The following is a 26,009-nucleotide window of genomic DNA, read 5'->3' as shown; positions in this document are numbered from 1 at the left end:
TTTCCCGTAATAAGTGTATATTGGTGATTTGTATAACTTTGGAGGGGCAATACAATACTTTAATAAAAATCTTTACCGGACTTCTCCTTTAATGTAGAGGCTGTTGTATATACCTATTTGTGTTGATATGCCACTGACGGAATGGAGCCTCTGCTATGCACCTCAGCATGCAATATGTTGCCATGAGGAATGATTCAGGGTTTGCAGGTTGTAGCTCTCTAGCAAATCAACATGTAGCACAGAGCAGCAGGAAGTAACAGCTGGTCAGGACTGACCTGGGTCAAATGTCAGAAGGACAGAAGTCACATGCAGAGCTAAATTAGAAGACCTTCTGTAGGACCTCTGTCATGGCAATGATTGTAACTAGAGATGACACAACCGGAGCATGCTCGATTTTGATTGTTCGGTATTTAATTACCGGTGGCTGAAGAAGTTCGATGGAGCCCTAGGGAGCCCTGGGGAAAATGCCTTTTGGTGAGGGTCTTGGAGCTGGTCAGATGGCACATCATGGGCACAGGGAGAGGTAAGCAATGCTGCATTGTTACTCTCTCCCTTGCCTCTGCCACCTGTAAGAAGTTAGGTGAGGCCGGACTTTTTCTTTAAATGGACTGTTACAGAAAGTCATAGATTTGTGAATTAGTTCTATTTAAAAATCTCTAGCCTTCCAGTACTTATCAGCTGCGGTATGCCCTGCAGGAAGTGCTGTATTCTTTTCATTCTGACACAGTGCTCTCTGCTGCCACCTCTCTCCAGAGCAGTAGCAAATCCCCATAGAAAACCTCCCCTACTCTGGACAGTTCCTGTCATGGACAGGGGAGGCAGCAGAGAGCACTGTGTCAGAATGGAAAGAATACAGAACTTCCTGCAGGGCATACAGCAGCTAATAAGTACTAGAAGACTTGATGTTTTTTTTTAATAGAAACTAAAACTAAAAACTACAAATCTGTATAACTTTCGGGCACCAGTTGATATGAAAAAAAAAAATTCTCCGGAGTTTCCTTTTATAATAATAATATTTCTGTAGTATTCAGTTTTTTCCTATGGGTGCGTTTACACAGAGAGATTTATCTGACAGATTTTGGAAGCCAAAGCCAGGAATGGATTTGAAAAGAGGATAGATCCCAGTCTTTCCTTTATGACCTGATCTCTGTTTATAGTCTGTTCCTGGCTTTGGCTTCAAAGATCTGTCAGATAAATCTGTCTGTGTAAACGCACCATATGAGAGATGAGTTATAATTAGACATCAGAAGTGACTATGGAGAAAGTAAAATGACACCTAAATTCAGAGTATCCGAGGCAATGCTGACATCCGTCAGGAGAGCGTCTATCAAATGACTACGTGATTACAATCGTGAGACTATTCAGTGGATAAAATGTTAGTCCTGATTCTGTCTATTTCTACGTCGTCTCAAGGCCGCTAAAATATCTCGGGAGATGTCAGACAATGAAAACTTGATTGGAGAGGAAGAGACGGAATCATTTGGCACTTGTTGACATGTAGCCTGGGCCCCTTGTAAGTGGCAGAGTTCTATTTAGAGAACTAATTGAAGAGACTGGTATTGCTGGTAATTAGCAGAAATTGCCAGCTGTTTGTACATACACAGCAGAGTGATTAGGGATTGATGGATGCCTGCGGAGGGCACATTTAGCCAGCCATTTCCTTTAATTTCCCTTTTAAAAGACTCCAAACATCATGGATGCAATTCTCTGGTTTGGCAGCGGTAAATATCATTACAAGTTCACAAGTTATGTCACTAGTTCCAAGGGAAGGAATCATGTTTCCAGATATAGAACAAAAGCTATGATCAAATCATCTGGCAGGATTGGCCGACAACCAGCGTGAAGAATGCGGCGGACGTGCACCTGGGAGAGCGCATTATCCTCACCCCATCCTCTCAGAACGGAATGATAACTATTCCACACAGATACATTGCTTTTATTTACCAGCCATTATTTATATGGGGCGCTCATACATCTCAGTGCTCCATAGAGATTGTGTTAATTCGCCCCACACCAATGGCTACAGGAATCTAGAATACAGCCATGTTTCATGTAAAGGATAGAAATAATTTTTAAAGGGGTAGTTCACAATAAAAAGGTTTCTTTCAAATCAACTGGTGCCAGAAAGTGTCAGAGATTTGTAATTTACTTCTATTAAAAAATCTTGAGTCTTCCAGTACTTATCAGCTGCTGTATGTCCTGCAGGAAGTGGTGTATTATTTCCAGTCTGACACAGTGCCCTCTGCTGCTGTGATGACGCCTTACGGTGGTTGGTTGAGATATAGCTCAGCCAGATGGTAAAGTGTTGTGACACCAGTGCCAGGTGGACACACAGGTATGGAGGCACACCTGCTTTTAGTTCAGAGTGGCGAGCTATACCCTTTCCCCTGTGGTCGGTCACCTGCCAGGCTGTGAGGGTGTCCGTTGGGTACTTATCACGGTGGAGTTGTGACCCACCCGGACTATCAGTACCGCCACCCACAGAAAGGGGAGATGACCCAAGCAGGGTCTACAGCCCTGTACTCTGACCCAGAAAGTCTCCCTCACCTTCCAAATCATAGCAGATCCACTTCAGGCTGGGGCTTGCATCAGGGGACAGGCTGTGAGGGTAATCTCTTCATAGCTGTAACCCCTACCTCCCTGCATGTATGTGCCCACATCTGTCCTGCTCATTCCTTCCTGCTCCCTGCAGTCTCTGTCCGCCCTTGTGTTTCCCATCCTCTCCATTACTGTACAGTAATTTATAATCTCACATATTCTGCTGTTTATAAATGTTTGTTTCATCTGTTCTACATGTTATTCAGAATAATAAATCATTATTTTTGGGGTGTGGAACCAATTGTCTGCATTTCAATTATTTCTTATGGGAAAATTTGCTTTGTTTTAAGAGTGGATTTGGATTACAAGCACAGTCCCGGAACGAATTATGCTCCTAATCCAAGGCACCACAGTATTACTATAATAATATAAAAATAAATAAAAATATATAATAATAATAATAATATAAAAATAAATAAAAATATATAATAATAATAATAATAATATACAAATAAATAAAAATATATAATAATATAAAAATAAATAAAAATATATAATAATAATAATAACATAAAAATAAAAATAATAATAATATAAAAATAATAATAATAATAATATAAAAATAAATAATAATGATAACAATAATAATAATAATAATAATAATAGTAACAATAAATATTATTATTACTACTGCACAGTGGTTCTGGGTTCCAGGATGTGATGTCATAGGATTTTTTAGCAGCCTCTGATTGGCTGAACAAGCCTATGATTCCCAAGTCCTGGAAGTGGCTGCAGGGGAGGGAGGAAGGTAAATGTGTCTTTTTTTAAATTACCACCTCCATTAGCTTAATTATAAAACAAAAACAAACAAAAAAAAAAGTTATAATGGAAAGGAAAGAAAAACCAACATGCTGCCCTGATAAACCATTGAAATCTTTAGGCTTCGCTAGGTGCTGTCTTGTGTACCATTATGGGTTAACATGACTTAGAAATTTCCATTGATTACGGTGTCTTTGACGGTGTCTACTGCCTAATTGTATACATTAGCTGGTTGATGGTTATTGAGCTGCTGAGCTAAGACGTGCTAAGGAAGGAATAATTACTGGGTGTAAATGGTTGTAAAACATGAGGTTTACAGTAAAAACAAATGTTAAAAAAAAAAGATTCTACATAGTGTTTTTCTTGGGATATGTTCATGGGGTAAAACTATGCACTTAGAGGATATGGGTGAGGGAAAATGTAGAATGGAAACAAACTATTAGTAATTTACCATTTCCGCTGTGCAGACGATAAGCAAAACAAGGTTCCACTTTTTGTCCAGCAAAATCCCTGCCAAACGCAGCTCCTAAAAGCTTTACCTGTGGTTCTTCCCCTCGAGCAGTTTAATATAAGGAAACACGTGCTGATCTATTTTCTTTTCTTGCGACAGAAAATCAGCATATAACAATACCAGCAAAGTAGACTATACTACTATATAGTAGTCATACATTCACTAAATACTACTGTAATACAAGGAACAAATATCACCATATTGCCATAATACCAACACTATATACAGGCCAAATAATACAGCCACACCATGACTTTATATTACAACCACATAGAGACTAAAATTATTATTCTCATATGAAATATGAAAATACCATATTGGTCATTGGTCATAGTAAACCATGACCAATATTACCAATAAATACACTGTATAAAGGATGAAAAATACTACCGCCTCCTGACCCCATATCACCACTGCCTGATGACTGACTAGTCGTCCCACTATACTGTTATTGAATAAAAAAAACATTATACACAGACCAACACTCCCCTCATAGTTACCACAGTATAAGAGAAATTACAGTGCAGTTACATCCAGGTGATGTCTCCAGATCAGAGTCGTCCTTATTGGCGTTCTTCTACGTCTAGCCCAGACCATCACAATGATTGTTTCTAGCCATAACCTGGTAATAATGCCCTCCATGTTAGGTGGGTGCCCCCAGTTGGCAGGTAGTTTCCCCCACCAGTAAGTAGATAGTTTCCTCTAATATGTTGACAATTGTCTCCAGTAGGTAGATGGTTCACCCCCAACAGATAGAAGATTGCCTCCTCTTTATAGAGAGTTGTCCCCTATTAGGGGTGGGTGCTCCTCCTAGGTGATTGCCCCCCAGTAGGTAGATAGTTGTCTACCAGTAAGTAGAAAAAGAACCCTCTTCTCTGCTCCCATATCAATAAGGTCTTCACCCTCCATGCGTGGTGTCGACGTGCTTATGGTGACTGACAGTTAGGGTCCTATAGACTAAGTGATTGGTAACAATTAACCCTTTCAAGACAGAGACCATTGATGCATGGATGTCTGGGTCAAATTAATCCAAAGTTCCTCCCCGCCTTCTAAGAGCCAGAGCGCTTTTATTTTTAACCTACAGGGCCTGTTGAGGTGTCATTTTTTTTTTTTTTGCGCCATGATCTCTAGTTTTTATTAATATAATATTGATGTAACAGAAAGATTTTGATCGCTTTTTTTTTATTAATTTTTTTTCTGATATATAATTTTAAAAAATTAGCAATCCTGGTGGTTTTTTTTTTTTTTTCGTTTAGGCGGTTTACCATGCGGAAACAATAATGTTATATTTTAATAGATCGGACAATACTGCACGGTACGATATGCAATATGTTTATTTTATTTTTTTTAAATATCTTTATTTTTATAATGGGCAAGGGGATATTTTAAACTTTTATTGGGGGGGTATAAGATGTTTTTTAACCCCTAGACGACCCTGGGCGTTCCAGTACGTTCTGGGCCACCTAGGGGTGTTCATAGCAGGGCTGTGCTCCGTTCCCGCTCTGAACCGCCGTGGTCCCAGGTGCCGCATGTAGCCCGGGACCGCGGCTATTAGCGGGCATTGTCCGATCGCTGTGCCCGCTAATTAAGTAATCAGATGCAACTGTCCTTCTCCCTGTTGTCTAGTATGGTATCGCCCCTCCACGATTGCCTTTACCCGGTGTCAGGTACCTTCTGGGGTCTGCGCCGTAATGGCGCTGATTCCAGCTCGGCACTCGGTTGTTTTTGGTTGCAGCAGCTGAAAGCAATCGAGTCCCGATCTCATTTATCTATGCAGTATTACTATATTGCATAGATCTCAATGAGAGATCAGTGTACTTATACTAGAAGTCCCCCAGGGTACGTTTTAGTATAAGTGTAAAAAAAATAAAAAAGTGTTTTAAATATAAATAAATAAAGAAACATGTTTGGTATCGCCGCGTGCGTAATCGCCCGAACTATTAATTTATCACATTCCTGATCTTGCACGGTAAACGGTGTAAGCGCAAAAAATCCCAAAGTGCAAAATTGCGCATTTTTGGTCGCATCAAATTCCGAAAAGTTTTAATAAAAAGCGATCAAAAAGTCGCATATGCACAATCATCATGGCGCAAAAAATAATGCCTCCCACAGCCCCATAGACCAAAGGATAAAAGCGCTATAAGCCTGGGAATAGAGCAATTTTAAGGAACATATATTTGTTAACAATGGTTTGAATCCATCAGATAAAAGAAAAGTTATACATGTTTCATATTGTTGTAATCCTAACGACTTGAGGAACATATAGAACAAGACAGTTTTATCCCAGGGTGAACAGCGTAAAAACAAAAACCCTCCAAATAAAAATAAAACTTTTTTTTTTCAATTTCACCACACATTTAATTTAGTCACAGGTGGTCAGAGCGGTGTAGTAACCCTCCCGAATAGTGGTAGGACCCGCCACCCACAGAAAGGGGAAATGTCCCAAGGTTGCAGTGTATATGCTGTGCAGGTGGTAGTGAATAATCACAGACTCAGGTGATGACGTTGACTTGGTTTACTACTTGTAAATGTGCAGCAGGTAATACAACGCATCTTGAGATACACTTGATACAGTTCCAATATATACAAGAACATAGAACCACCAGATCTGTGGGATAAGTGCTGAGTAGGATGTGGTAGAGTTGATAAGGTTGTACTGAGGTAGCGTAGTAGAGAGGAGAGTGCCATGAGAGTCTCAACCCAAGTAGTAATGTGCTCTGCCGGGAGGTTGGAGTGTATAGAAGAATACTTGTAGAAGAAGAAGAAGAAAATAACCTGTGCCTGTGTATTGACCTTTCGTATAGTCTTCACACCACCTTATGCCCACTAGCTTTGGTGGAACCATACTAATGGGTGACACAGGCACCAGACCTCGTTACCTGGGATAAGCGGAAGGGTCAGAATTTTCTGGTTACACCCGCTCTGCGAGATTAACTTCATTGACTTTTAGTAACTTTGCTCCACCCGGATCAGTTCCTAGCTCTTTGGCTCTTTTATGGATACTGTCCTGCACTGTAGTTACTCCTAGTCCTCGGCGTATGTTGAGATGATCTGTTGGCTAGTCCTCTCTGGAAGGGTTTAGCAGTGTATCACACGGCGTGTTTGATGCTTCAAGAAAGAGGTTTGTAAGCGGGCTCTGTCCTGCATCCTACCCATGTGGGGTACTGACTAAGAACTAGGACTTCTGTAGAGGGGACCTGGCAGAGGGCAGAACCACGGTGGAGAGCTATCTCCACCAAAGCTTAGCTAAGACTTCTCCTTCACCCAAGGGACTAACTTCCTAACCAGCGTGTAAGGTGCGCTGTGTTTGGGTGGAAAGAGTGCAATATACAAACAATAACCCTTTGAGACACTTTAGCTGTGCTGCTTCTAGACCTTAGTTATACAATACAGCGACATCTAGTGGTCATCTTTGGTAATACTGTAGCTGCAATAAGACCACAAAAAAGTACAGACTTTTACGAAGGGTGTGAATAGTAGCAGCACCCATAGTGGGACACCACATTATACATCAGTATTATTAAAGGACAACTCCCGCGGGACCCCAAAAAAAAAAAAAACACAGACACACACAGACACCATACTCACCATCTCTCCGGTGACGATCGCCACTCGATTCGCCCGCCGTCCGCCTCTCCGTCGCCGCCTTCCGCCATCCAGCGATGTCTCCAACTTCCGGGTCCAGGGGATGGAAAAGGCTGCCAGTGCGCTTGCGCACCGGCAGCCTTTTCATTGGCTGGAGCGCATCACATGGCTTCCAGCAAGCTCAGCCAATCAGGGCTGAGCAAGCTGGAAGCCATGTGATGCGCTCCAGCCAATGAAAAGGCTGCTGGTGCGCATGTGCACCAGCAGCCTTTTCATCCCCATTCACTTTGCATGAAGACGCCGAGGAGGAAGAAGACCCGGACCGCCCCTCGGCTCTGACGTCGTCGTCACCAGATGCCGCCCCGGAGAAGAGGACCGTGACGATCGTAATAGGTAATGTATACATTCCTTAACTTCCGGGGTGGGGGGTCGGGGGTCCGAAAGTGGGGGAAGGGGGCCAGGCCGGGTATTTAACCACATTACAAAGTTATATAACTTTGTAATGTGTGTTAAATGAGCAAAAAAAAATTTTTGTGGGAGTTGTCCTTTAATAGTAGGTAACAGCTCTGTTCCAGATTTTGCAATGGTGCCCAGTGGCTTCATATTATATCTCTGGTAAACAATGACTAGTTCCTGGTTGCCTACTGTCTACCTTGTTGCCTGTAGAAATACCTAGTCTTGTACCTAAACTTGTGTGTGCACCAATCAGGGGAGAGAATGGAGTGACTGTCAGTTGACACCTTCTCCATTCTTCACATCTCTTCTTATTGCCTTTACATAAGGTATAACAGGCCATTTTATAAATGTAACCATTACTCTGCCTCTGTCAATATAAAAAGTTGTTTAAATGCAAATTTGTGCAAAAAAGATAGTTCATGTATGATTAAGAATTACAACAGAAAAGTGGGGAACTATAAAAAGACCTTGGAGGAAGTGGCATTTATAAGAGCACAGTGGAGTCAATAGACTGGGCATAAAAAAACAGATGCACAAATAGGAAAACACAACAACTCATGAAAGGGAAGTCAAACAATGGCCGATTGGGCAATTGTGCAGAATGAGGAATGAGAGACCCAAATATAGCAGTGATTTAGGCAATGAAAATTCTGAAGAAAGCCTTCTGGGCATTCAGGCAATATGACCATCACATTGTCATAAGTCATGAGATAAGTCATAAGATGGACATTAACCGGTCATCTCTCAGTACTTGTGGCTGCTAGTATTTCACCACCATTACCTGTTGTACAATGATCATTAATTTCTAAGTACAATAAATCTAATTCATGGATTAAAGGGGCTGTTCACCCCATTTTCTTTCTTTCAAATCAACTGGTGCCAGAATATGCCATAGATTTGTAATTTACTTCTATTAAAAAAACTCAGTGTAAGTGACGTATTAAGTGGTGTATTTTTTGTAGTCTGGAGAGCAGGAGAGGTTTTCTATGGGGGTTTGCTGCTGCTCTGAACAGTTCCTGACATGGACAGCAGTGGCAGCAGAGAGCACTGTGTCAGACTGGAGAGAATACACTATTTCCTGCAGGACATACAACAGCTGATAAGTACTGTAAGACATGATTTTTTTTTTTAAATAGAAGTAAATTACAAATCCCTGGCACTTTCTAACACCAGTTGATTTGAGAGAATTTTTTTTGTGAACTACCCCTTTAACTTTGACATTAAAATTCTCCTTCCCTAACCTATACAGGGCGTCTACCGAGTCCCCCCTTTCTCTCAATTGCTTGTGGTCCCAGAGTTAGATAAACCAGGAATCTTACATTTAATGGTGGGAAAACTCTGTGATTTACTACTCATAGCATAATTTACTCCATTGGCTTCCCCAGACAACCTATGGATTAAAGAGTGGACTCAGTGCAGCTCAGGAGCACATGTGGCTAGCAATCCCAACCAAGAGTCCTGAATTTCAGACACTAATCTGGAAAGCCTCATATCTGACATACTGCCCTGTTTCTCTCCAGAGCTTATAGAGGAGAAGTGTATATATATATATATATATATATATATATATATATATATATTTATATATATATATATATATATATATATATATCTCTGTACTGCTGGACATGCCCCCCCCTTCCAAACCACCAGTATCACTGTGTTTTGTTTCTCAATTCATGCCTGGTCCCTGGGTCTGTCACCTGGGCAGAGGCGTGAATACCACTGTAGCAGCCATAGCGGCTACTATTGGGCCCGCTGCATCAGGGGGCACCGTGGCCCACTCCTGCAATATACTTAGCCTCCTGAGCTGTCATCATTTGCAGCACTCGGTGGCCTTCTGGGTTCTGCAAATGTCCCTGCAAGCACTCCTGATGAACGCTTGAAGTTTTGCAGTTATGACCACAATTGACGACTTCGTGGTCAGTCGGGAATTGGGGGAGACGCAATGAAAAGTTTGCTATGGGGGCTGGCCATTTCTAATTACGCCACTGCTCCTGGGGCCAGATTTTGGGCTGAAACCAACTTTTATTCTGGCGACAGGGTGTCAGTAAGGTGGGGCCTAGAGCATCCGTATTCTAGGCCTGCCTAATATGAAGATCCAGCCCAGGGGCATCATAAAAAAAAGGCAGGGAAAGAGGCGCTGATAAGGCACAGATGCTCTAGGCCCAACCTTATTGACACTGCAATGCCAGGCAGGGATTGAGGAACGGAACAAAATGGTACCAGCAGTTTGGGGGGGGGGGGTCTGTACAGTTTCGCTTTAAAGGGGGAGATTTATCAAACATGGTGTAAAGTGAAACTGGCTCAGTTGTCCCTAGCAACCAATCAGATTCCACCTTTAATTCCTCACAGACTCTTTGGAAAATGAAAGGTGGAATCTGATTGGTTGCTAGGGGCAACTGAGCCAGTGTCACTTTACACCATGTTTGATAAATCTCCCAAGTGTCTAGTTATCCTATAACATCATGCCAGTTCTGATTCTTCAGAGATCAAATGGAACATGCCTCTGCTGATATGATAATCCATCTGCCACTTATAACAGGGATGCAGAACCTTCAGCCCTCCTGAGCTGTCATCATTTGCAGCACTCGGTGGCCTTCTGGGTTCTGCAAATGTCCCTGCAAGCACTCCTGATGAACGCTTGAAGTTTTGCAGTTATGACCACAATTGACGACTTCGTGGTCAGTCGGGAATTGGGGGAGACGCAATGAAAAGTTTGCTATGGGGGCTGGCCATTTCTAATTACGCCACTGCTCCTGGGGCCAGATTTTGGGCTGAAACCAACTTTTATTCTGGCGACAGGGTGTCAGTAAGGTGGGGCCTAGAGCATCCGTATTCTAGGCCTGCCTAATATGAAGATCCAGCCCAGGGGCATCATAAAAAAAAGGCAGGGAAAGAGGCGCTGATAAGGCACAGATGCTCTAGGCCCAACCTTATTGACACTGCAATGCCAGGCAGGGATTGAGGAACGGAACAAAATGGTACCAGCAGTTTGGGGGGGGGGGGGGCCTGTACAGTTTCGCTTTAAAGGGGGAGATTTATCAAACATGGTGTAAAGTGAAACTGGCTCAGTTGTCCCTAGCAACCAATCAGATTCCACCTTTAATTCCTCACAGACTCTTTGGAAAATGAAAGGTGGAATCTGATTGGTTGCTAGGGGCAACTGAGCCAGTGTCACTTTACACCATGTTTGATAAATCTCCCAAGTGTCTAGTTATCCTATAACATCATGCCAGTTCTGATTCTTCAGAGATCAAATGGAACATGCCTCTGCTGATATGATAATCCATCTGCCACTTATAACAGGGATGCAGAACCTTCAGCCCTCCAGCTGTTGCAAAACTACAATTCCCATCATACCAGGACAGCCAAAGCTTTACCACTTTACCTTTGGCTGTCCAGGCATGATGGGAACTGTAGTTTTGCAAACACTGGCTCCTCCCTGGCTTATAGCAATGTTCTCATGCGGCCACATTGCACTGCAGAAACTCTGCAACTCATTCGAATAAAACGTGGAGAAATCCACGTCATTGCCGAAAGATAAATGGACTGATTTTCAGAAAATCGTATTAATCTGACCCTAGTCTCCTTGAACATAAGATACTCGCTCCACTCTGCCCACAGACATCAATTTTCTTTATGGTTGTGCGGAGGCAACGGCCTGCCTTAACAGCCACCACTTAACCAGGGTTTTATGTTTATGCCTTAGACCCCTTGTCACTTTAATACTCCTCTAACAACTAAAGAATTGACCTTATGTCTCCGATAAAAAAGAGAGAGCCCGTAAGTACACTACATTAACTCCAGGTCACTCTGGACTAAGTGTACGCATGTGGAGCCCCACTTTCCCATTGCTCACCTATATGAATGACTGTGTCCCCGGATGTGTGTTGGCATACTATTATACCAGTCAGTTATATAGAAACGCTAAGGTTTATTATGGACGGCCATGACTGCAATTAATGGCTCAGCTTTGTAAGTGTCAGTAGTTATTAGCCCTGATTATAAGTATTACTTCCTCTTTCCCATGTGAATTATTTGGAGGTTAACTCCTTTGTGATGTCTATAGAGGCTTTGTGTGATTTATGTGATATTATATTCCTCCTGAAAGCTGCTTTTTGGGGTTGCTAGGCAACCTGGTTCTAAAAGATCCGCGCCTGCGAGTCACAAGTGTAGAATGAGAATTAAGGCAACTCAATACTTCTTTTTTGGCACCGAAGCCTAAGTGCACATGTACAGTGTAAGGTATTGTCCTCCGCATTAGCATTACTCAGGTAGACGATGTTCTTTTTTTTCTCTGTAATAAAAGTCAATTTGCAAATCGCTCCTCGCAACTTCTCCCTTCCGTGAATGCTGCTTTTTAGAACCGCAGAGCAGACAAAAGTGGGTTTCACAAAAGGAGTCCTCGAAAAGGGGTTGTAAATGGAAGTTTTAACATGCGATGGGTCCTACGTGGAAGTTTACAATTCTATAAGGCATTATGAGTCGCTTTGTTCGGCTTGAGCTCTGTTGACAAGTGCCCTGAATATTACACAATCGTAGAGATGATGTAATCGTAGAGCCTGCAATCTTCCCTGGGGGTCTGTTCATGGCACCATCTGGACTTGGCTGATTTTATCGGTGAATAATACCTGGTAGTTGAGAAAATGCTTGTGATGCTTCGGAATCGTTATTGAACTAAGTGGAAAGAAAATCTAGAGTCCATTTGCAAAAAAAAATAAAATAAAAATAAATTAGAATACCTCCCTCTATGAGCCTTGAAACTGGACTATGGGCTGATTATATTACTATTGGATTTGGTAGGGTCTAAAGCAGGATAGGGGGAGTCTACAAGTCTATAAACTCTTCAATTTAAAGGGATACATCAAATAAACTGGTTTTAGAAGGTTATAAAGATTTGTAAATGACTTCTCTTTAATAAAACTCAACCCAGTACTTATCAGCTGCTGTATATTCTGCAGGAAGTGCTGTATTATGACACAGTGCTCTCTGTTGCCACCTCTGTCCATGGGAGGAACTCCGCATTGAAAACCTATACTGCGACAGTTCCTGTCATGGACAGAGGTGTCAAGCCCCTTAAAGGGTTATAGAGTTTGTTCAGGGAATCCCCGTAGCAATTAACGATGACTTGTATATGGTATTTCAGAAGCAAGGTACTAAAAACATGATTGTACAATTCCAAGGTCGGGGCTGGGGAGTTCATGCAATTCAACAGGACAGATACATGTCAAGGCAGGCAGCAATCCAAAGGAAAGAAATGGAGATGTTTTTGCTTAATGACTGTGCCATGTAAAAGGCTCCTCAGTAGATTGGTGCTCATTTTGCGCAAATTTTGGCCCATCTGATAGATCTCTATGCTGTGTTCCCCATTGCAACAAAATAATATCAACTGAAGATGTTGTCTGTATGGTAGTGGTGGCCAACCTACCACAGTATGGATGCGTTAGCAATAGAGATGAGCGAACTGGGTTCGGGTTCGAGTCCATCCGAACCCGAACGTTCGGTATTTGATTAGCGGGGGCTGCTGAACTTGGATAGAGCTGTAAGGTTGTCTGGAAAACATGGATACAGCCAATGACTATATCCATGATTTCCACATAGCCTTAGGGCTTTATCCAACTTCAGCAGCCACCGCTAATCAAATGCCGAAAGTTCAGGTTCGGATCGACTTGAGCATGCTCCAGGTTCGCTCATCTCTAGTTAGCAACAGTCATTCATTCCATCTTTGGATTGCATTTAATGATTAATGTCCATCATTCCCTGTTTATTGTGAGAGGACCATTAGCGTTGGCCAAACTTGCCGAACCCAAACTCTATTAAAATCTATAATGCTGTATTCTATAATTGAGGGTGACTGTGCTGGGGCAGCCATGACGATCCTGCACATGAAGAATCCAGGACCTCAGTTGTCTGTAAAGATCCTGTTAGTTGGACTTATGTCAAAGATTTATTTATGGAAGACCCTGTAGATAAATACGTACAGTGGGAAAATCCTATGTATTTTATGTTTTGCTGTCTTGCATATATGGATGGAAGAAGCACTATGAGCCACAAGGTGAACACATGTGGCCTTAGATTGGCATCTGCTCTCAGTCCTGTGGCCTATAGCTGGGTGGCTCACCAGGTGTTGCAAAACATTAACTACCATTATGCCCAGGCACCTGAGTATGATGGACAGCTGAAAAGACACACATTGGGAAAAACTGGGTCTTTAGAAGATGGTGGTGTGAGAGGTTTGACCACTGACCAGTAGCTATCTATCTATGGTAACCCAGGGGCTAAAAGATGGTGTAAGTAGGAGCTAAGGGTGTTGCAGGGCCACTACGGCACTTGTAATGGAGCCTGAATAGTAGCTATCTCTCTCTATAGGTACCGATACACACTATGAGAAGTGTTCCTATTACTCCTTTCTACAGTTTGTTGGTGCAGGACACAGTCACAGAGAGTTCAGGAATAACCGCAGAACAATAAACTTTTACTTGCAAAGTTCTTGGAGGGTGCAATATAGAATACAGTCACAGTTTTAGAGTACAAGACCTTGTTCACAATGCGAGATCGCTTTGGAATAGTCTGTCAGTAATTCCCCTTTAAGAGGCAACACTTCTGCTCTAGCAGATAGCAGATGGACTCAAACTTGATAATGCTTTGGCTTTGAAATTGACAGGGCTGTGAGCTTTGACTCTGGTCATTTAGAAGGAAGGTTAGAGAGTGATGACAGGGCGGACAACCTATTGGGACACTGTCCAAAGTGTACAGTACTCTGGTGGAGCCGGTCATGACAACTCTGGCTTTTTGCAACAACCTGCTGTTATGTCCCAATAGCGCACAGGGTGCTGAGGATGAAGCTAGTTTCCTTACCTTGATCCTCAACACAGTTTTTAAGGTTTGTAGTTTAATTAATATACTAATTAGGCAGTTTGGTGCACTGGGGATGGGACTACCATTCTCAGTACACCAATCCGCTCCAGGACTGCACCCCCAATCTAATGAATATTCAAATATTGCAAACTGCACCTGACCTAGAGACAACAGTAGGGGGAAAAGTGGCCATGTTTTTCTAGCGCTGGATAACCCCTTTAAGAATGAGAGTTAGACTTGTACTCACAGTCGAGTACACAGAGCGCTATATTCAGGAGTATGTGATACCAGGAGGATCACTGGCAAGAGCCGACCTTCAGCATTAGCCAACAGGACTCTGGGACTTGTACAAAGACACTTTGGCGAGATGCAACTTCTCCAACCTCTGACTTACTTGGAACAGTGCGGATTGCAGGACTTGACAAATGAACCTCTCAGCGTAAACAGGCTTGATCCCACTGTTGATAGCCGCACCTTTGATGGTTTAGAAATGCATGCTAAGCAGGTAGGAATACAGGAACTGGAATAGACAGTAAAGCAACTAAAAAATGCACATTCTCATCTTGCCTATCCAACAGAAAGTACAGGACTCCTAGCTATTCACTTAACCCCAAATGAAAGTGCGTGATGACATCACATGGTCACATGGTAATAGTCATTACCTTTGTAGGCCGTTCACACTACGGAATTTGGTGGGAATTTATGCGCACTCTGCCATCCGCCCAAAGAATTGACATGTCAGTTCTTCGGGTGGATGGCGGAGTGCGCATGAGACATCCTATTGAATGAATGGGACAGGCGGGACTTCAAGCAGAGTCGGTGCCGTGGACTCTGCTTGAAATTCCGCTCAGATTCCATAGTGTGAACAGCCCCTAATAAATGTAGTATAAACCAAACCTAAACTACTTGTAACAGGACAACATTCAATATATCAGATTTCACAGACCAAGTCAGGTTTTGTATGGCATATCCAGAGAAGCAGGAACCATCCATCCTCCAGGACTTTTAAGTTATTTTGCTTGGGACTAGAGACCTGAGCCCCTCAGGTCTGCTCCAAAAATACTTTTATGCTACCATTGGTGGAGAGAGGCCTGGGGCAACGCAATAGGGGATTGGTCAGGTGACATAGGGAGATTTTGGCTAAAGCTGTGATAGTCCCAGAGGGAGGGGAGGAGACTGACAGACCACCTACTCAAGGTGGGGGCAGAAAAGAAATATGCAGACATTTATGTACACACTTAACCCCTCTCATTGTATAAAACACAGCAGAAAACACTGAAAAACAGCAGCAATATCGACCTTTCGACAATTTAGGACAGGAAATATGATCACCTAGTGTTTGTATGAGAAGACTTTTCAGTGTGAGTCGTCCTGATTCAGCCTTCACTCCAGATGGAGCTTTTTATGGCATTCAGGCGGTATTCCCACATGCTAGCAACTTTTCAGGGGTCACATCCCCTTTGTCAAGCATGACCCATGCGCGCCCATTGCTAACATATAAACATCTTGCGAAATTTCATGTCTGTTAAAATGTAACATACACACATCCAATTATATAAAATTATTATCAATACATAGTAAGGAAATAACTGTCCAAACTAAGGCTAAGTTCACGGCCGTAGTTTTGCGGGGTGGAACAATGCCTATTGATGAATGGGATCCCGACCGGAGCCAATGCAGGGCCGCAAAAAACTGACATGAAAGACCTGTCAGTTCACACAGTGAAGCGAGCGGCTCCGGCCGCTTGCTTCACTGTGTGCTATGGGAAGCTCTCATGCGGGCGCACGATGATGCGCCCGCATCAGAGTTCCGCGGCCGGACGGATCATCCGGTCAGCACTTAAGTACCAGACGGGATGATCCGGGCAAAGACCGGCCGTTCTGTGACCCGGCCAGGGTCACGGAACAGCCGGTCTCTAACGGTGTGTGAACATAGCCTAAGGATGTAACTAGCCCTGTATTTAAATAGCTGGCATGCACTTCTGCATAAACCTTTTGTTCTTTAGTTTACAGATTGTCCCATCATTTACACTGTTGCCATGTATTTTTATTGAGGAAAAATAGTAACTTTAAGCTCTAATGCAAAAATCTGGAATGGCGCAAATAGTCCTCCATAACTGTGCATGTACAGTATACAGTAGATATGTATATAGCTTTTCATATTAGTCCGCCTAGTAAGAGATTTCATGCCCCCTGCTGGTCGTAAGTGTTTACTTATTCATTTAAGATTTTTTTCTTTTTATTTGGCTAAACCATTTTCAACAGGCAGCAGTTTTATAAATAGAAATGTTAAAAATGTAAAAGATATTCCAAAGCCAAGCAGGTCTATGTCACATTAGAAAGGGGAGCACCAGACAAACAAGTATTGGGGCCTAAGGGTCCATTTACACGGAAAAATTATCTGACAGATTATCTGCCAAAGATTTGAAGCCAAAGCCAGAAACAGACTATAAACAGAGATCAGGTCATAAAGGAAAGCCTGAGATTTCTTCTCTTTTCAAATCCATTCCTGGCTTTGGCTTCAAATACTTGGCAGATAACCTGTCAGATAATCTTTCTGTGTAAATGGACCCTCATGGGCCGATTCGGACTATAATCGCTCGGTAGAATAGTGAAAACAATCAGCCGATGATCGTGTCATCGCTGATCGTTTATTTAGGCCCAAACCTAAAATCATCGGTCACCCACCGCGCATCGCTGCATGGAATAGCGGTGCGCGGCAGGCGACCCACGATTTTAGAAGCAGCATACATTGCCTAGTAGGGCTTCTCTTCCGCTCCCTCTTCCTCCACGGGTCCCGCGGAGCAGCATCAGCTTCAGTGCGGCCTGACTGAGCTGTCAGACCGCTCAGCCAATCACTGGCCGGGACCGATGCGGCCAGTGATTGGCTGAGCGGTCTGACGGCTCAGTCAGGCCGCTCCGGAGTTGATGCTGCAGGACGCGGGGAGGAAGACGGAGCAGAGGAGAAGCCCTGCTAGGTAATGTGTGCTGCAAGGGCTACAAGGAGATCGGTAACGATGTCCCTGCAGCCCTCGCTAAACAATCATCGGGCCGTGGAATAGGCCCAGTAAACGAGCGGCGATCTAGCAGATCGGCGCGCCTTTACATCGTTGATCGGCCTGTGGAATAGGGCCCTTAGAGTCTGATTCCCCTTGGGTCTCATAAGTGGCATGCTGTGGTTACCCCAGATATGGTCATTTCTACAAGTATATCCAATGCATCAATAAGGGTCCATTTACACAGAAAGATTATCTGACACATTATCTGCCAAAGATTTGAAGCCAAAGCCAGGAATGGATTGGAAAAGAGGAGAAATCTCAGGCTTTCCTTTATGACCTGATCTCTGTTTATAGTCTGTTTATGGCTTTGGCTTCAAATCTTTGGCAGATAATCTGTCAGATAATCTTTTTGTGTAAATGGATCCTTAGGCCATTATCACCCTCAGCTGCATACTATATTTATTAGGTATTCTTCCAGCTTGACTTCTTTCCTGTCCCCTTTTCAGTGCATGTGACACATCAGATTGGTGCTTCAGTTTTCCAAAATCCTCTGAGAAATAAGAACTAAAATCTGATTTACTGTTAGGGAACTGCTCCATCTTTTTCTTTCACTAGTTTTATTATATCTACTCCATGGTGGTTTAAAAAAATAAATACATATATATGGTTGCCCCCCAAACCAACATCGGTGTAGGTGATGAAATCAAAGTGCAGTGTCCCAGAACGCAAGGACTACTACGATTTCTATCACTTAGTCCATGCTGGTTCTGGTAACTGTGCACATGTAACGCCTGGAGTAGTGGATCCACTGGACCGTCATCAGCGATGGCACTAACCTCACCAGGGAGCGGAGTCTAAGGGGCCGCTGGTTTTCACCAGAGCCCGCCGCAAGGCGGGATGGACTTGCTGCGGCAGGCGACCCCCAGGTCGCTACCCCTGGCTTGGTTGCTGGTGATGGCAGGCGAGGCGTGGCAGGAGCAGTAGGCAGGAGATGGTGCTGGCAGGGGTCTGTAGTCGTGACCGCAGGAGACAGGCTGAAGACAGGAGCAATAGAGTAACGGGGAAGCAGGAACCAGGAACAAGGACTAGGGACCGGGTAGTGGACAGGAATCAGGAACAAGGACTAGGGACCAGGTAGCGGACAGGAATCAGGAACAACAGGGAGCTGGGCCAAACGCTATGGGAAGCATGTAGAGGCTCCAACACCTGTAGTGGGGCAGGGCTGGAATTTATAGGGAGTGATTGTGCACATGGACCAATTAGGAGAGCACTGCCCCTTTAAATCTGAGACAGCCGGCGCGCGCGCGCCCTAGGAGGCGGGGACGCGCGCGCCGGCCGACACAGCGACGGACAGGAGCGTGGAGAGGTAAGGCGCCCCCCGGGGCCGAAGTGACAGCAGCGCCGGGTCCCTGCCTACGGACACCGGCTGCTGCATGGGGCAGTGGGGAGTCGCGGCGGCGGCCCGGAGCACGGGACGCCGCCGCGGCCGTGACAGTACCCCCCCCCTTTGGCCTCCCCCTCTTTCTGGCCTGTAGGAACCTCTTGATGAGGTCTTGGTCCAGGATGTTAGCCTCGGGTTCCCAGGACCTCTCCTCAGGACCAAATCCTTTCCAGTCCACTAGGAAGGATCGTCTCCCTCTGACAGTTTTCATAGCCAGAATGTCTTTGACAATGTAAACGTCATCAGAGACGGCTTGTGGAGCAGAGAGCGAAGCCTTATCGGAGAACCGGTTGAGGACCACTGGCTTTAAGAGGGAGACATGGAAGGCGTTTGGAATCCGCATCGTAGGGGGTAGGCGGAGTTTGTAGGTGACAGGGTTGAGGCGTTTTAGCACCGAGAAAGGACCGAGGAATCGAGGACCCAACTTGTAGCTGGGAATCTTGAGTCGGACATATTTGGCCGAGAGCCAGACTTTGTCACCAGGGAGAAAATTCATGGCGGGTCTTCTTCTCTTATCCGCCTGGTCCTTCATGCGGACAGATGCCTTGAGCAGAGATTGTCGAGTCTGTTCCCAGATTGACTGCAGGTCAGATAACAACTCCTCCACGGCTGGGACCTCAGAGGATGGAGAGAGAGGCAGAGGAGGACGAGGGTTACGTCCATAGACCACATAGAAGGGTGACTTGCCTGTGGAGCTCGAGTCCAGATGATTGTAGGAAAACTCTGCCCAAGGAAGCAGACTGGACCAGTTGTCCTGGCGAGCGGAGACGAAATGTCGAAGATAATTGCCAAGGACCTGATTGACCCTCTCCACTTGCCCATTGGTCTGGGGATGATAGGCCGAAGAGAAGTCCAGCTTCACTTGGAGTAGAGAGCAGAGAGCACGCCAGAATCTGGAGACAAATTGTGAGCCTCTGTCAGAGACTATATGAAGAGGAAGACCATGGAGGCGGAAGATATGCTGAAAGAACAGCTGGGCCAGGCGAGGGGATGATGGTAATCCAGGAAGAGCCACGAAGTGGGACATCTTGGAGAAGCGGTCCGTGACAACCCAGATGACTGTGTTACCCGCAGATGGAGGTAAGTCTGTGACAAAGTCCATGCCTATATGACACCAGGGGCGGTCTGGAACTGGCAAGGGCTGAAGTAGGCCGGCAGGTCTTTGATGAGAGGACTTGTTTCTGGCACAGATGGTACAGGACGCCACAAAGTCTTTGACATCCTGGAGTAGGCTAGGCCACCAGTAGTGGCGGGAGATCAGTTGCCCGGTCTTTAGAACTCCCGGATGCCCGGCCACCATAGAGGAATGACCCCATTTCAAGATGCGTTTACGGAGTGCGGGGCGCACATAAGTCTTACCGGGAGGCAACTGCTGCAGAGTAGAAGTGGCAACTGGTACTAGGCGATCGGGAGGTATTATGTGTCGAGGAGATTCCTCTTGCCCCATAACATCGGATGCTCGGGATAACGCATCGGCCTTGATATTCTTCTCGGCTGGACGGAAATGAATGGTGAAGTTGAACCGAGAGAAGAAGAGGGACCACCTGGCCTGCCGGGGATTGAGGCGTTGAGCCGATTGGAGGTAGAGGAGGTTCTTGTGGTCCGTGTAGATGTTAACGGGATGTTTAGCCCCCTCTAGGAGATGACGCCACTCCTCCAGTGCCAGCTTAATAGCCAGGAGTTCCCGATCTCCTATAGTATAGTTCCTCTCGGCAGGGGAAAAAGTCTTAGAAAAGAACCCGCAGGTTCTGGTCTTGCCTGATGTGTCCCTTTGCGAGAGGACTGCTCCGGCGCCCACAGAGGAAGCATCAACTTCAAGAGAAAACGGCTTGGAGACATCCGGGCGGACTAGAGCAGGAGCGGAGGCAAAGGCAGACTTTAGGCTATTGAAGGCATGTTCGGCCTCGGGAGGCCAGCGTCTAGGATCCGCCTTCTTCTTTGTGAGAGCCACTATGGGTGCAACCAGGGTAGAGAAGTGAGGGACGAATTGCCGATAGTAGTTGGCAAATCCAAGGAATCGTTGGATAGCTCTAAGTCCCTCAGGACGAGGCCACTGGAGAACAGCTGAGAGCTTGGCAGGATCCATCTGTAGGCCCCGGTCGGAGACAATGTATCCAAGAAACGGCAGGCTGCGCTGATGGAAAACGCACTTCTCCAGCTTGGCATACAAACGGTTGGCCCGTAGTCTCCGTAGAACCTGTCGTACATGGGACACGTGGGTCTGCTGGTCGTGGGAGAAGACCAGGATGTCGTCAAGATAGACAATGACGCAGACGTAGAGGAGATCGCGGAATAAATCATTCACGAATTCCTGGAAGACCGCTGGGGCGTTGCATAGGCCGAATGGCATGACCAGATATTCGTAGTGCCCATCTCTGGTGTTGAAAGCGGTCTTCCATTCGTCTCCTTCACGAATACGGATCAGGTTATACGCTCCCCTGAGATCCAACTTGGAGAAGATCCTAGCTCCACGGAGACGGTCGAATAGTTCTGGGATTAGCGGAAGAGGATAGCGGTTCTTGACAGTCACCTTATTTAAGCCCCGGTAGTCTATGCATGGGCGGAGGGAACCGTCCTTCTTCTGCACAAAGAAAAATCCAGCGCCAGCGGGAGACGTGGATTTACGGATGAAGCCCTTCTGTAAGTTCTCCCGGATGTAGGAGGACATGGCTTCCGTCTCAGGCACAGAGAGAGGGTATACTCGACCACGTGGAGGAGAAGTTCCAGGAAGAAGGTCTATAGGGCAATCATAGGACCGATGAGGTGGTAGAGAGTCTGCCTCCTTGGCAGAGAAGACATCAGTAAAGTCTTGGTATTCGTGCGGTAGACCAGACAAAGGCTTGGCATTAGCAGGTGACCTCGTAGAGCACTTGGGTTGAGGAGGTCTCAGACACCTATTAGGACAGTCCTGGCCCCAGCTGAGAACCTCCCCAGTTCTCCAGTCCAGCTTAGGGGTATGTAATTGCAGCCAAGGAAGACCCAGCAAGATGGCGGAGGAGGAATGGCGCAAGACGTAGAAGGAGATCCTCTCCTGATGTAAGGCGCCCACCTGGAGGACTAGGGGTTCAGTCTGGCAGTGCACAGCTTCGGTAAGAATCTCGCCCGTGATCGAAGAGATAGACCGGGGTTGGGCTAGCTGTATCACGGGTAGCCGCCATCTTTGGACCAACGAAGCAGAAATGAAACTGCCAGCAGCGCCAGAGTCGATGAGGGCCGTAGTCTGGAGAACTTGCCCTGAGGGTGTCTGGATGGAGACTGGCATAGTCAATCTTGGAGAGGTGGCATTCACACCTAGGGAGACCTCTCCCACTGGACCTAGGTGCGAGCGTTTCCCGGACGCTGAGGACGTTGGGGACATCTCTGCCGAAAGTGATCAGCGCCACCGCAGTATAGGCAGAGATTCAGCTCTAGTCGACGGGCCCTTTCTTCAGTCGTCAAGCGAGCTCGATCCACCTGCATAGGAACTTCTGGAGACGACTGGGGCATAGGAGCAACGGGATTTTGGAATACCGGTGCCAACCGAGGATGGCGACGGGGCAGACTCAGACGCCGTTCTTGTCGGACCTCCTCCTCTCTCTCGGAAAACCTGGTGTCGACTCTGGTAGCCAGTAGAATGAGTTCGTTCAAGGAGGTAGGAAGGTCTCGGGCAGCGAGCACATCTTTCACTCGAGTGGAAAGGCCCTTCTTGAAGGTGGCTAATAGGGCGGCCTCGTTCCAGTCCAATTCAGCTGCCAGGGTGCGGAACTGGATGGCATAGTCACCAACAGAGGAGCTCCCTTGAGAGAGGTTGAGGAGAGCTGTCTCAGCTGAAGTAGCACGGGCAGGTTCCTCAAAGACGGAGCGAAACTCGGCCAGGAAGGTTCGGAGATTGGCAGCAACAGGGTCATCTCGGTCCCACAGCGGCGTAGCCCAGGCCAGAGCTCTACCCTCCAATAGGCTGATGATGAAAGCCACTTTAGAGCGCTCGGTGGGAAACTGACTACTTAAAAGTTCAATATGCATGGTGCACTGAGCCAGGAATCCCCTGCACAACTTGGGATCGCCTCCATATTTAGTCGGGAGGGCCAGTCGAAGTCTCGAGGTGGCTGCTGGTGGTGGTGAGCGCTGGGCTGTAGCATGCTGCTGTAGGGCGGCAGTCAATTGCTGGATTTGCTGCGACTGTTGCTGGATTTGTTGAGCCTGTTGCGCGACCACTCTGGCGACGTCACGGAGATCAGGCACCTCGCCGGGATCCATGGTTGGAGCCTACTGTAACGCCTGGAGTAGTGGATCCACTGGACCGTCACCAGCGATGGCACTAACCTCACCAGGGAGCGGAGTCTAAGGGGCCACTGGTTTTCACCAGAGCCCGCCGCAAGGCGGGATGGACTTGCTGCGGCAGGCGACCCCCAGGTCGCTACCCCTGGCTTGGTTGCTGGTGATGGCAGGCGAGGCGTGGCAGGAGCAGTAGGCAGGAGATGGTGCTGGCAGGGGTCTGTAGTCGTGACCGCAGGAGACAGGCTGAAGACAGGAGCAATAGAGTAACGGGGAAGCAGGAACCAGGAACAAGGACTAGGGACCGGGTAGTGGACAGGAATCAGGAACAAGGACTAGGGACCAGGTAGCGGACAGGAATCAGGAACAACAGGGAGCTGGGCCAAACGCTATGGGAAGCATGTAGAGGCTCCAACACCTGTAGTGGGGCAGGGCTGGAATTTATAGGGAGTGATTGTGCACATGGACCAATTAGGAGAGCACTGCCCCTTTAAATCTGAGACAGCCGGCGCGCGCGCGCCCTAGGAGGCGGGGACGCGCGCGCCGGCCGACACAGCGACGGACAGGAGCGTGGAGAGGTAAGGCGCCCCCCGGGGCCGAAGTGACAGCAGCGCCGGGTCCCTGCCTACGGACACCGGCTGCTGCATGGGGCAGTGGGGAGTCGCGGCGGCGGCCCGGAGCACGGGACGCCCCCGCGGCCGTGACAGCACACTGCAACTGCTGCTAGTTTTCCCCCTGATATTCCCTGGTTATTTGTATTCTCATGTATATCTTGGTATATATATATACTCCTGATTATTATGATTACCTTGTTCAGTGGTATGCAAGGCTGTGGATCACGTGCCAGTGCCCTGTAACCATGGTTCCTCCAATGGCCGACTAGCTTTGGCCAGGAGCAACCATGTGACTTCCCACTTCCTGCTGACAAGGGAGTTCAGCCCCTGCTTTCAAGCAAGGAGGTTGTGTTGCTCTGTCCTCTCCCTCAGAAGGGGACAGAAGCGTCTCTGCAGCCTTTTCACCATAAGAAGAGTGACTGATTCTGCTACTGCGTTCCAGTAAACGGCTGCCTGCCTATACAAGTGTCCGGAGTCATCTTCTCTCTCATCTGGGTGTCGTGCGGATATCTCTCTCATCTCTACAAGTACCCACAGCAAGTATCACTCCCAAACTCGTCCACCCAGCAACGCTAGTTTCTTCTCATACTACTACTCCCAACATCCGGAACGCATCTCCGCAGACTATGCAGCATCACTCCTACACTAACTGTCCAAGCCTGCTATATACCCGGTTGCAATGGGAGGAACTCGTTAATATAAGTTACTTCAACTTTAATAAAACCGCTGTTACTGAACCCTGGCATTGGTGTCTACTAACTGGTGCCCTGACTAGGTGCAGCGAAGAATCGCATGCCCATCATCACCCGCAGATTCCACAGACCGGCCCTACAGCTGTGCCGCCCTCAGGCCTATACCGTGACAAGTTTAACCCCTGCAGCTGCCCCGGTCATTGCCCACTCATAACATCAGCACTGCGGAAGTGGCCCCCAGGAGCCAGGGCACCGCATTTTGGCATCACGAACAGGATCTTACACCCCGCGGTGTTCATATTTACTACCCCTCATCATCCTCAGAGACTCTGCTATTGCCATGCTGCGGCCTGCTAAGGGGTCAAGTCAGCTGGGGACGCACTGTCTTCGCGCGCGCGCTCCGCTCAGGCTCCGCCCTGGCCCTGCAGTGCCCAAGCCTCTGTTGCAGGAGGGGAGAAGATTGTGCCTGGACCGCCGGAAGTGTTGGTGCTGACTTCTGCCCTATCCCTCTCCGGTTCCGGACACTCTGCCTATCGGTGCCTGCTGTTCCCGCGAGCTCTCCTCGCCTCTGCTCCCTTCCAGGTGCCTTACACCGGAACCCCTCATCATGTCCACCAGCCATCACAGTGACTCTGACGGGTCCGGCAGTCCGCCCATGGCCCGGGCGTCACCCGCAGCTCCCGTTGCTATGGCTACCGCAGCGGTTCCGTTCTTCATTGGTCCCAACAATCTCCCCAGCTATAAAGGGGAACCCCACACGTTGGCTGCTTTCAAGGAAAAAATTTCCCGCACCCTTGAACTTGTCTCACTCTCTCCCACTCAGCAGGTGCAGTTGCTGCTAGGACAACTTGAGGGTCCCGCTGCAGAGGAGGTGAGATCCTGGCCAGCTACGGAGAAAGCTAATGTACAACAGATCCTGGCCCGGCTGAGTTAAGAATTTGAGGTACAGTCACCCACGGAGGTCCGCCTTAAGTTTTATGACCGAAGACAAAGGCCAGGTGAGACCCTCAGAGACTATGCACTAGCACTCCAATCTGCCTACCGGGCCCTGAGACAGGTTGATAAAATAGACCCCTCAGCTGTGGAGAGTATGATCACTGACCGCTTCATAGAGGGGGTGGACTCTAGAATTATCCAGAGCCAACTGCGTATGCTAGCTGCCCAAAACCCTACAATGCCTTTCCTGGACTTCAAGACTCTGGCTCTAAGGGTGGTTGGCATTGACAATCCCTGTGCCGGC

The 26,009-nt window shown here is 46.7% G+C and overlaps 1 protein-coding gene across 3 annotated transcripts in view; it reads right to left on the bottom strand.

The window, feature by feature from the left end:
• Positions 1–26,009, bottom strand: part of RPL21 (ribosomal protein L21) — a 407,337-nt gene that overhangs the window by 292,283 nt on the left and 89,045 nt on the right. Inside the window, exon 1 of one of the 3 annotated variants that reach the window (XM_069969854.1) lies at positions 22,194–22,204. The exons of the other annotated variants lie outside the window; for them this stretch is intronic. The gene's annotated coding sequence lies outside the window, so the exon portion shown is untranslated. Of the gene's footprint in view, positions 1–22,193; positions 22,205–26,009 lie in introns of those variants that run through there. 3 annotated transcript variants of the gene reach the window in all.

The sequence above is a fragment of the Dendropsophus ebraccatus genome, chromosome 5 (assembly GCF_027789765.1).
Source record: "Dendropsophus ebraccatus isolate aDenEbr1 chromosome 5, aDenEbr1.pat, whole genome shotgun sequence".
In the NCBI taxonomy this organism is placed as follows: Eukaryota; Metazoa; Chordata; class Amphibia; order Anura; family Hylidae; genus Dendropsophus; species Dendropsophus ebraccatus.
This window is presented reverse-complemented; position numbering and strand designations above follow the sequence as displayed.